Genomic DNA, 12,276 nt, shown 5'->3' with positions numbered 1-12,276 from the left:
CTCCATTTCAAATTATCTTTTTAAAAAATATCTGAAAAAAATTGGTGTAAAAAAAATTAAAAATATCATTAAAAATTTTAAGAAATAGAAATTATAATTCTAAAATTTAAGAAAATAAAAATTTTAATTTTAATTCAAATAAAAATCATCATTTCAAATTACAATCTCTTTTTCAAATTAATTTTTAAAAAAAATATCATAAAAGAAGAAAAAAATAGAAAAAATAAAAATTATAATTTTGAATGAATTTTAAAGAATAAAAATTTTAATTTTAATTCAAATAAAAAAATAATTTAAAATTATTTTGTCCATTTTAAATTTATTTTTTTAAAAAATACCTTAAAAAAATTTTAAAAAATTAAAAAAATAAAAAATATCATAAAAAAGAAAAAATGAGAAAAAATGTAGCTAAATAAAAATTATAATTTTGAATTTTAAAAAATAAAAAAAACTAATTTTAATTTAAATAAAAATCATCATTTCAAATTACTTTCCCCTTTCAAATTATTTTTTTTAAAAAAATATGTCAAAAAAAAGAAAATATTTAAAAATTGAGAAAAAATTTATAATTTTTAATTTAAAAAAAATAATTTTTTTAATTTTAATTAAAGTAAAAAATATCATTTCAAATTACTTTTTCATTTCAAATTATTTTTTTAAAAAAATATTCCAAACAAAGAAGTAAAAAATGAGAAAAAAATAAAAATTCAAATGTTAACTCAAATAAAAAACATAAATTCAAATTATTTTTTTTCATTTAAAATTAATTTTGTTAAAAAAATATCCCAAAAAATTTATGGGGGTTAAAAAAATAAAAAATATCATAAAAAAATAAAAAAATAAAAAATGAGAAAAAAATAAAAATTATAATTTTGAATTTAAAAAATAAAAATTTTAATTCAAAATTTTTTTCAATACCGCACCGTATGTAGCTATTTGTGCTCGTACCAGATCGAGATGTACCAATACGGTCCGATTCATCTCATAATTAAATTATCCAATATACTATTATTATTTACATTATAATTTCTATAGTCCTTTTAGTATAAATTTTTCTCTCCTAATGTCGCCGGCGGCCAAGGAAAAAGAGGGAGAGAGAGAGAGAAGAGAGGAAGAGGGAGAGAGAGAGGAAGAGGGAGAGGAGGGGGCTGGCCAAGGAAGGGGAGGGCCGGGGCTCGCCGCCGGCCCGCCGTCGACCCTTTGTCGCGGCGGCCAAGGAAAAAGAGGGAGAGAGAGAGGAAGAGGGAGAGAGAGAGAAGAGGAAAGAGAGAGAGGGAGCTTACCGCCGTCGGAAGGTCGCCACCGTGCCGTCGGAGAGGAAAAAACCGGAGATAGTCGGAGAAGAGGGAGAAGAAGGGCAGAAGGGTTTTTTTTTTTTTAGAATTTAATTCTAAAAAACATCAAAGGGAATGGCATTTTCAAAAACACCATTCCCTTTGACGTTTTCATCCATTTTTTTTTTTTATGGTTTTTTTATTTTTTTTTAATTTTCTTTACTTATTTTTATGTGATTTTTAATAAATAAAATTAATTTAAAAAGAGCATGGTAATTTGAATGATAATTTTTATTTGAATTAAAGTTACAATTTTTTTAAGTAATAATTATAAATTTTATTTTTTTATCATTTTTTATTTGAATTATAATCAAAATTTTTAATTTTTTAAATTTAAAATTATAATTTTTATTTTTAAATTAAAATTAAAATTTCTATTTTTTTCAATTCAATTTTTCCCTTTTTTCTTTTTTTATGGTGTTTTTTATTTTTTTACACCGATTTTTTTCTTTTTTTAAGATATTTTTTTAAAAAATAATTTAAATGGGGAAAGTAATTTGAAATGATATTTTTATTTTCATTAAAGTTAAATTTTAATTTTTTTTTGAATTTTAATTTATAATTTTAATTTTTTTTATATTTATTTTTTTTCACTTTTCATATGGCATTTTTTCTTTTATTTTTCTTGAATTTAAATTTAAAATTTAATTTTTTTATAACTTAAAATTCTAATTTTTATTTTTTTCTCATTTTTACCATTTTTTTCCTATTTTTACGAAATTTGTTTGAGTTTTTTTTTATTTGTTTGGAATATTTTAAAAATAATTAATTTGAAATGGAGAAAGTAATTTAAAACGATGTCTTTTATTTTAATTAAAATTAAAAATTAATTTTTTTAAATTTAAAATTATAATTTTTATTTTTTTTATTTTTTAAAATTTTGACTTCTTTATGGCACTTTTATTTTTTTAATTTTTTTTTTTAAAAATTAATTTGAAAGGAGAAACTAATTTGAAATGATGGCTTTTATTTGAATTAAAATTAAAATTTTAATTTTTTAAAATTTAAAATTAAATTTAAAATTTTTTCTCATTTCTTTTCTTTTTTTATGGTATTGTTTATTTTTTAAATTTTTTAAGTTTTTTTAGATTTTTTTTAAAAAAAATTAATTTTAACTGGATAAAATAATTTAAAATTATCTTTTTATTGAATTAGAATTAGAATTTTTATTTTTTTAAATTCATTCAAAATTATAATTTTATTTTTTTCTCAACTTTTTCTTCTTTAATGATATATTTTAAAAAAATTAATTTGACAAAATTAATTTTATGGTATTTTTTATTTTATGCTATTTTTAAGATGTTTTTGGAGATATTTTTTTAAAAAAATTAATTTTTAAATAATTTTAGAATTATAATTTTTATTTCTTAAAATTTTTAATGGTATTTTTAATTTTTTTTTACACCAATTTTTTTCAGATATTTTTTTAAAAAGATAATTTGAAATGGAAATACTAATTTTAAATGATAATTTTTATTTTTATCAAAATTAAAATTTTAATTTTTTATAAATTTAATTTTTTTTTATTTTTTATCGTTTTTTTTTTGTTGCGGCGTGGGGAAACAAAAAAATATGACGATTTTAAAAACGTCATTTGGAATGGCGTTTTTAAAAATGTCATTTCAAATGACGTTTTTAAAATCACAATATTTTTTGGATTTCTATTTTTTTTTTTTTTTTTTCTGATCTACGTGAAAAATAGGGGTGACGTGGCCATGAGAAAATGTCATTCAAAATGATGTTTTACCGATTTTACATTATTCTGATAAATAAGTTTAAAATGAGATTATTTAGATAAATAAATTTTTTTTTTATATTAATTAGGAAAAGAACTCATTTGTCTTTTATCTCTATTTATTTTTCTGGCATTCATAAAAACCTCCGGCAAGCATCTCGACTTAATAATGACCATCCTTCTTCCAATTTCTAGATTTTGAAGTATAAACATGAAAGCAAAGCTTTTCATATAAATCCATTCATAGCAATCGATGGTTCTACAAGCAACTACACTGCAAAGCATTTCTCAGCATGTAACGATTGCCATGCTAGGTTATCTAATTGCGAAGCATAAGTGGATAAGAGCATAACCAGCAACTCCTATCAAACGTATATGCATGTGCGAGAAGCACGTGAATATCAAATTTGCATTTAGGCATGGTTGCAGGTTGATCGAATGGATCGAGCATCAGATATGACCGAGCGATTGCACCTGAGGATGGGTATACTTAGATGCATTGAACAAATGAGACAAGAAGCCTGTGAATTTCAAAAATGTGATGGATGGGTGCAAAAAGTGAAACGGAGATTTACGTTCGCCATTCCATGACCTATGATCTGAATATAGTTTACATTTTATTAGAAGGTGAGAGAATATTCATGATCTTGCTGAGAAGCTAGATTGATGATCATTCTGGATTATAAAAAAAAAAAAAAATAGTAACAGAATGACAGAAAATATATTTTATCAGTCTCAGCAACTTCCAGAAATCGGTAAATAAATTTTCAATTCGGATTATCACAATCCCACATTAAATCCGAACATGCGTTAAATAGTTTTATTTTATCAATTATGGTAGCCCATCATAAGGTTGTAGCAACTCCAGTTAATCTACAAAATAGAAGGGTGTGCTGTTTTATTCCCACACTAGAGGAAAGTATCGAATCACTGAATGTACCAGATTATAATGATAAATTGCTGGACAAGATTCCATTTAAATGCTGTGGATTTGAACTAAAAATACATATGACATTGTGGTAGATGATGGTAAAACGCCAACTAAGGCAAGGAACAAGGATCTATCAAAATGAATTTGGCTCGGTGTCATGCCAGCTTGCCAGGCTCTTTTGTCCTTAACATGAGAGTATATCTTCTTACTCCTGAGGTGACAGGCTGTGGTAGATACAGCAAATGATATGCAAGAGGGAGCATGACAAGTGGGATAACAACTTTATGTTGTTTCTTTCTGCACTCGACATAAGCAAAGAAACCATTCTGATGCAGGACACAAGCTTGACAATACGCACTTGATATAAGTATTTAATAATGGAAAATGAAAAGAAGCAAATTCTAGACCCAATTTGTCATAAGAGTCGACAACTAGTCTAGGTGAGATATGTAGAATCCACATAGATAAGCATAACAAGTATCAGGATGTTACAAAGCCTAGTTTAGAGTACATTAATGGTTGGTTGCACCGTTTCATTGAGAAGCATGTGAACCGCTTACATCAAAAAATATATGTGCAATGGGAAAGAAAGAAAATGAAGGGACCTGCTAGGTGGCTAGGTGTTTGATCTGCAGGAGTAAGGAGCTTTAGACAAAAAGGAGTTGAATACCTAAAGAAAACTGAAATTGGTCAGACAATTTATGAAAGTTCACTGTAAAAGGAGAAGCAGAGTCATAAAGCCAACTTAAAACTAATGGGATTAAGGATGTTGGTTATTTTCTTGATGTTACGAATTCCTATGGACAGGCCCTGATAATAGAAAGTAATGTTTAATTGCGATATATCTGAGCAGGTTGCTTAACTGAGGATACACACATACACACAGAGTGAGAGAGAGAGAGAGAATCTGTGTATATAGATGGTTAAACCTTTATATCTGTTCTATTTGGATTGTTTTTGAGCTAAACTCTTTCGATTATTTTTGCTATAGTTTTCTCTTGTTATGGGCAGCTTTTTGCCCAAAATGTCTGAGTGCTGCTTCCTGCCTTGAGCAATTTCATTACAAACACACTATCATCGTACTTCTATTGTCTGAACAATACCAAATGACTCGAGGAAGAAGCTTGTTCATTTCTCCACATTGTTATGATTTAGTATTTTTCAGGTTTAGGATTCTTCAGTTCCAGACATGCATAAAGTCCTGCTTTGGACTACCTGAGCAGTACCTTGGGTTGGTGATGACAAAGATAATGTGTTGTCATCTGCTCAATATCTTTGGGGCAATAGAAAACTCTTATCATGCATACTCATAAAAAACTCTTTCTATAAGTATGCAAGGCATCTTATCATGCTATCCTAAAACAATAGTGGAATAATTAGTCAATAATTTAAATCTAAAACATAACGATCTAAATTTCTTCTTTAATATCTTAATAAATTAACAATGATTCATAGGTCTTACACCAAATTCAATAAGACTTTCAACCTAAATTAAAAGTATAGAGATTTGTTTCTGATCACTCTTCCATTCATATCTTATATTATCTTAATTCTTCAACATCTGTAAAAATAGTAAAATAAGAGGTAATGAGCTAGACAGCCCAGTAAGCAATGATCACTTTTTAACAGATTTCATCAGGCATTTAAGTAAATAATCATTTATAGAAAATAAGCATATAGAGTTCGTCGATTCGAAATCAATTTCCAATTATGCAATATAATTCATGTCAAATTTATTTCTTTTTCGAAAATTCAAGTTTCTTTCGAAATTTATTTTCTTTCGTTCTTAAATTCTTTTCGTCAACCATGAACTATTACCATATTTTTCCTGTGGCAGGATCATAATACCGCGTATCTGCTTGCGGTAAGCTGCGAATCATCTGGCAGCAAAGTCCTTCGGAACCGCTGGTCTCTCTGGCGGTTTGTCGCTGGTCTCTCTGGCGACATATCGCTGGTCTCGCTGGCGACATAAACCCGCAGGACAATCAATTGCCAACGTATATGCCCCCATTGGTGGAGTCTTTACATAGTCAGGTAGTCAATTCATCATGTTTCTTATATCATAATTCTTCATAAATCATATTTCATATTCTAATTTCGATAATAAAACATATAATCATGTAGTATCGAAATCAATCAATGTAATGCATCATGAAATCAATATGGAGATCATGCTTCATCATAATATTTCAAATAAGATATTTTCATAATAAAATATCATTCATCCAATTCATGCATTGTTTCACAAATCATGTCAGAAAAATACATTATAATTTATCGATAAATCTAGAAAAAATAAATATTACTTACCTCGAACGCATTCCAATAAACTCACATAATTCTATAATTTTTTTTTCAAAAATTTTGTTCGTAGATCATATCGCGATATCCCATGATCAAACATCTACAATCCTATACAGAATCAATTTCAATAATTAGAAAGAATACGAATACTATATTTCAACGGTTTAGATTGGGTCTGATCATCTAATTTCATCTAATCAAAATCTAATTAGAACCTAAACGATCCAAAGTTTGACTATCGGATCAAATCGAATTCGAAGTGATAGGACCGAGATTTCTTCATCGATTTCATAAAATCAAGTAGAGAGAGAAAATCAGAGGAGAGAGAATTCATGAGGTACAATTCGAATTGATCAGGTGACACAATCCAACATTATGATTGGTCCAATATCTCGAGTGGTGAAATCAACATGATCAAATCAAGTCATGGCTAGATCGAAATCATGGATGATCAAATCTAAAGATTCATGGTCTGATTAAGGTGGGTGCCAGTACGTTGTCTGATAATCATGGATCATGGTTCTTCATTAGAATCAGATTAAGACTATTAAAAAAAATTTCTTCATTCACTAACCTTTTTAGAGAGAGAATTACTCAAGAGAGAGAATATTTTAGAGAGATAAAATTTTAGAGAGAGAAAACTCATCTTGAATTATTTAGATAATATGATTCAATAAATCCGATCGATTAGATCAAATCATGCTAAGATTATCATGTGGATAATTTAATAAAATCAGGAAAAATAAAATCTAAAAATATCTGATTTGATCAAAGTGGATGTCGGTGTACCGTCCGACGATCACAGATCAAAAATCCATCATGAGGATCATTTAAATTCATCATCATTCTTTTCAGAATTCTAAAAATCTTAGGAGAGAGAAATAATCTAGAGAGAGGATTCTAGAGAGAGAAAATAGAGAGAGAAAGTTTAATTCTAGAGAGAGAAAATACTAATTCAAGCTGAAGAGAGAGAGGGAAGAGAGAGAAACTCTCTTTCTCATATTTTATTATTTATATCATTATTTATTAATTAATTTAATAATTTTTTTTTCTTTTCTTTTCTTTTCTCTCTCTTTTTTTTTCTTTTTCTTCTCAGAAGAGAGGAGAGAAAATCCTATTATTATTATTATATTATTTTTCTTCTTCTTTTTTCTTTTTTTCTCCTTTTTCTTTTTTTTCTTTTTTTTTCTTTTCCTTCTTTTTCTTTTCTTTTTCTTTTCTTTTTATTTCTTCTTCTTTTCTTTTCCCGTGGGTTCATTTGGGTCCAAACAGGGGATCTTTAATCTCCTCATTGGTTGGCCGGCCGGCGGCGCAGCCGGCGTGGGGCGGCCGTCGGCAGGAGGGGAGGCGATCCGGCGGCAAGAGGAGATCAAATCGATGGTCGGTGGTGACCACCGATGACGAAAAAATGGCAAAAAGGAAGGTTCTTCCGCAACAAAATCCGACGACTTCGGTCGCCGGCGAGCGTGCACATCGGCACGGGAAGGAAGGAGGAGAAGAGAGGAAGGGGAGGAAGCTTACCTCCGATGCCGGCGAGGCTTTTCCGGTAAGAAATTGGACGACACAGGGATGGTCTTCCGCGGTGGATTTTCCGACGATTGCCGTCGTTTTGCCCCGAGATTCTTTGGTAGGAAGAAGGGAGAAGGGTCTCCCCTTTAAATAGAACCGGAGGAGAGGAGTTTGACTCATCTCCGGTAAGGTTTCCGACTCCGATTAGGAGCCGGTCCGGAGAAGAAGACTCCCTGTGGGAGTCTTCATCATTTTTTTTTGGGCTTTGTTACATGGGCTGGGATTTGTTATCGGGCCGGACCATCACATTCTTCCCCTCTAAAAAAAATTTCATCCTCGAAATTTTTCTTACTTGAGTCTTCATAGTTTCTTACTTGAATCTCATCCTCAAAATATTTTAATATTCTAATTCTTGATATAAATTTATTCTTAAATCATTTTATAAGAAAAAGTCGGTACATCAAATATCTATCTGAAACGGAACCATTCATTTTCTTATTTATCAAGATCAACATCTCAAAGATTTTCAATGTTTCAAGATTTTGAAATTATGATCTCATTTCCTGTAAAAATTAATGTTCAATATCTCATGACTCAAATTAAAATTAAATCCATCTCTTGTAGGTAGAAGAAAATTAATGTCTCTATTCTTGCATAAGAACTTCATTCATCATCATTCAATTTTTTATTTTTTTTATTTATTTATTTTAAAATATTAACCACTCTTAATTTTAACTTATCATAAGATAGGAAAACATACTTCTATGAATCATATGATGACATCCCAATCAATCAAAATTCAAAAATATTTTCTCTTATTCATACTTTCAAAGGTTGAAGATTTATCATTTCAATCTCATTCCCGAACTTTTGATATTTTAATTCTCGATACAACTTCATCATTAAGTCATTTTATAAAGATCAATATCACCATTGTTGATTGAATCAATATCACTATTTCTAGTCATCAAAATTTTCTTACTCAAACCCTCAAACTCTTAAATATTCTAATTCTTGAAGCAAATTTTTTTCATTAAATCATTCCATAATAAAAATCAATAACTCAAAAATTGATCTAAATCAAAACTATATTTTTCTTATAATCAAAATCAATATCTCTATTCTAGGTAAGTATATCAATTTTCTTTATCTAAACATTAATAACCCTTAATTAATCGATTCATTATCAAATTAAATTATAAATAACTCCAATTCATCTTTTGTAGAATAATCGTCAATATCAATAGATAACCTCAATCTTTTTCATTTAGTCAGAGAAATAATAATAATCAAAAGAATTTAAACTTCAAATTTTATTATATCCTGGAGATAAATATTTGAGTATAATAATCTAAGATCAAAATTATTATTCAATAAAAATCTCAAATTCTTCCTAATAAATAGAGAATTATAAAATTTAATTCTAGGATAGAGAAAATTTATCTCTAAATATTCTAAATCTAAAATCAAAAATCAAGGGTCCACTCATCCTCAAATCAGGATGCTAAATATTTTTGTAGCATAGTAGGTGGAAGTACTACTTTTAAAAATCACATTAGGATATCTAAGATAATTAAAAATTTTAAAATATTATTCTTTCTAATATCAATAAATTTTTGTATCAAACCATATCATCTATCATAATTCTTTGACTCAAAGGGTCAACATTCCTGACTTACTCAAAATAATCCAGATTACCATACTTCCGTTACGCACTCTGATCTAACAATCAAAATTTCTTAGTTTCACCAAAAAAAATTTGATCAAATTATTTCTTTACCTTATCAATAGAAAAAAAATTTAAATTTTAAATTTCAATTGAAGCCAAAGATTAACTTCTGATTCTCATTCATACTTCTACTAGTATACAATAATCTTGATTAACCCTTGAGTCCAATATCATATTTAAACCATCATATAGATTTACTATAATCAATATGAATCAAATCTTAATTCTCATATCAATTCAATTCGATAATTTTCAAATCAAAAATTCTTATAAGTCAAATCAATGAAAAAAAAAATCCTTCGATGCTCCACCAAATTTGGACATAATCAGAATATATAAGAATTTCAAATCATTATTTTTTTTCTAAAATTTCTATCATCAGGATCTTCAATATCTATCAAATATCCTTTCATAACAATCATACAAACTTCAAAAAAATTAAATCTCCATTTAATAGTAGATTCAATTAGGAACCTCGTTAACAAAAGCAAAGGAACTCTATATCAATTCTTAAATCCAAAATTTCTAAATTATAAATTCACATGGATCCCTTAATCTGAAATAAATATAAATCAGATCTTTTATCTTAATCTAAATATATCAATTTTTTATTAACAACCTCAACAATAATATCAGAAAATCTCTTGATCAACTTAGATATGAAATTTTTAAATTAAAATTTAATACACATCATGTAGTCTTCAAGAGACATAATAAGATCTATTATCTAGATCTAAGGATGATGATTAAAGATTCCAGTATGATGAATATCCTTCAATCTCAAAATCAATTTCATCAATAAGAAATAGGCTTCTTTGCAATATCTTCAAATATGCATTCATTCCTAATATGCCACTTTATATATGATCCACATACCAAGTTCACTTTCGATAAATATTCCAATCAAGCATCATAAAAAAAAACTTTCTTAGTCCATTCTGGAACAATATTTTATTATCAAATCTTTATCTTGTCAATAATAGTCAACTTCTCAACTAGAAGTAATATCACAGTATTATTTTCACATCGAATTTGAACTTACGATTCACTTGAATAACCAATGATCAAATTAATAACCACAATGTACAATAAAATTTTATGTTAATCCTTTTGTGATTACTTTCGATCAAGATCTAACTAATCATATCATGATCTATAGATTATCCATCATATTTCAAACTCCATATGTCATAATCTCTTGTGATCCTTTTATACATAATCTCAATGTTTAATCAAAATTTATAAATATTTCTCTCACTACAATCATGAAAGATCTACACTATAATATCCCTAGTGTCTATCCACTTATACCCATTCTATATCTGATTCTACGTTTCATAATTCATCCACTTATGCTCTGATACGATTATAATTGTCACGCCCCCGATCCGAGATTGTGAATCGAGGGTCATGGCAACCGCCGCATACTCATAAAAAACTCTTTCCATAAGCATGCAAGGCATCTTATCATGCTATCCTAAAGTAACAGCGGAATAATTAGTCAATAATTTAAATCTAAAATATAACGATCTAAATTTCTTCTTTAATATCTTAATAAATTCAACAATGATTCATAGGTCTTACACCAAATTCAATAAGACTTTCAACCTAAATTAAAAGTATAGAGATTCTGCTTCTGATCACTCTTCTATTCATATCTTGTATTATCTTAATTCTTCAACATCTGTAAAAATAGTAAAATAGGAGGTAATGAGCTAGACAGCCCAGTAAGCAATGATCACTTTTCAACAAATTTCATCAGGCATTTAAGTAAATAATTATTTATAAAAAATAAGCATATAGAGTTAATCGATTCGAAATCAATTTCTAATTATGCAATATAATTCATGTCAAATTTATTTTTTTTTCAAAAATTTAAGTTTCTTTCGAGATTTCATTTTCTTTCGTTCTTAAATTCTTTTCGTCAACCATGAGCTATGACCATATTTTTCCTGTGGCAGGGTCATAATACCGCGTATCTGCTTGCGGTAAGCTGCGAATCATCTGGCAGCAAAGTCTTTCGAAACCGCTAGTCTCTCTGACGGTTTGTCGCTGGTCTCTCTGGCGACATATCGCTGGTCTCGCTGGCGACATAAATCCTTAGGACAATCAATTATCAACGTATATGCCCCCATTGACGGAGTCCTTTACATAGTCAGGTTGTCAATTCATCATATTTCTTATATCATAATTCTTCATAAATCATATTTCATATTCTAATTTCGATAATAAAATATATAATCATGTAGTATCGAAATTAATCAATGTAATGCATCATGAAATCAATATGGAGATCATGCTTCATCATAACATTTCAAATAAGATATTTTCATAACAAAATACCATTCATCCAATTCATGCATTGTTTCACAAATCATGTCAGAAAAATACATTATAATTTATCGATAAATCTAGAAAAAGTGAAACATTACTTACCTCGAACGCATTCCAATAAACCCACATAATTCTATAAATTTTTCTTTCCAAAAATTCTGTTCGTAGATCATATCGCGATATCCCATGATCAAACATCCACAATCCTATACAGAATCAATTTCAATAATTAGAAAGAATACGAATACCATATTTCAACGGTTTAGATTGGGTCTGATCATCTAATTTCATCTAATAAAAAATTAATTAGGACCTAAACGATCCAAAGTTTGACTATCAGATCAAATCAGATTCGAAGTGATAGGACCGAGGTTTCTTCATCGATTTCATAAAATCAAGT

This window comes from Elaeis guineensis, chromosome 13 (assembly GCF_000442705.2).
Source record: "Elaeis guineensis isolate ETL-2024a chromosome 13, EG11, whole genome shotgun sequence".
Lineage (NCBI taxonomy): Eukaryota > Viridiplantae > Streptophyta > Magnoliopsida > Arecales > Arecaceae > Elaeis > Elaeis guineensis.
The sequence above is the reverse complement of the archived record's forward strand: the minus strand, read 5'-3'. Positions refer to the sequence as shown.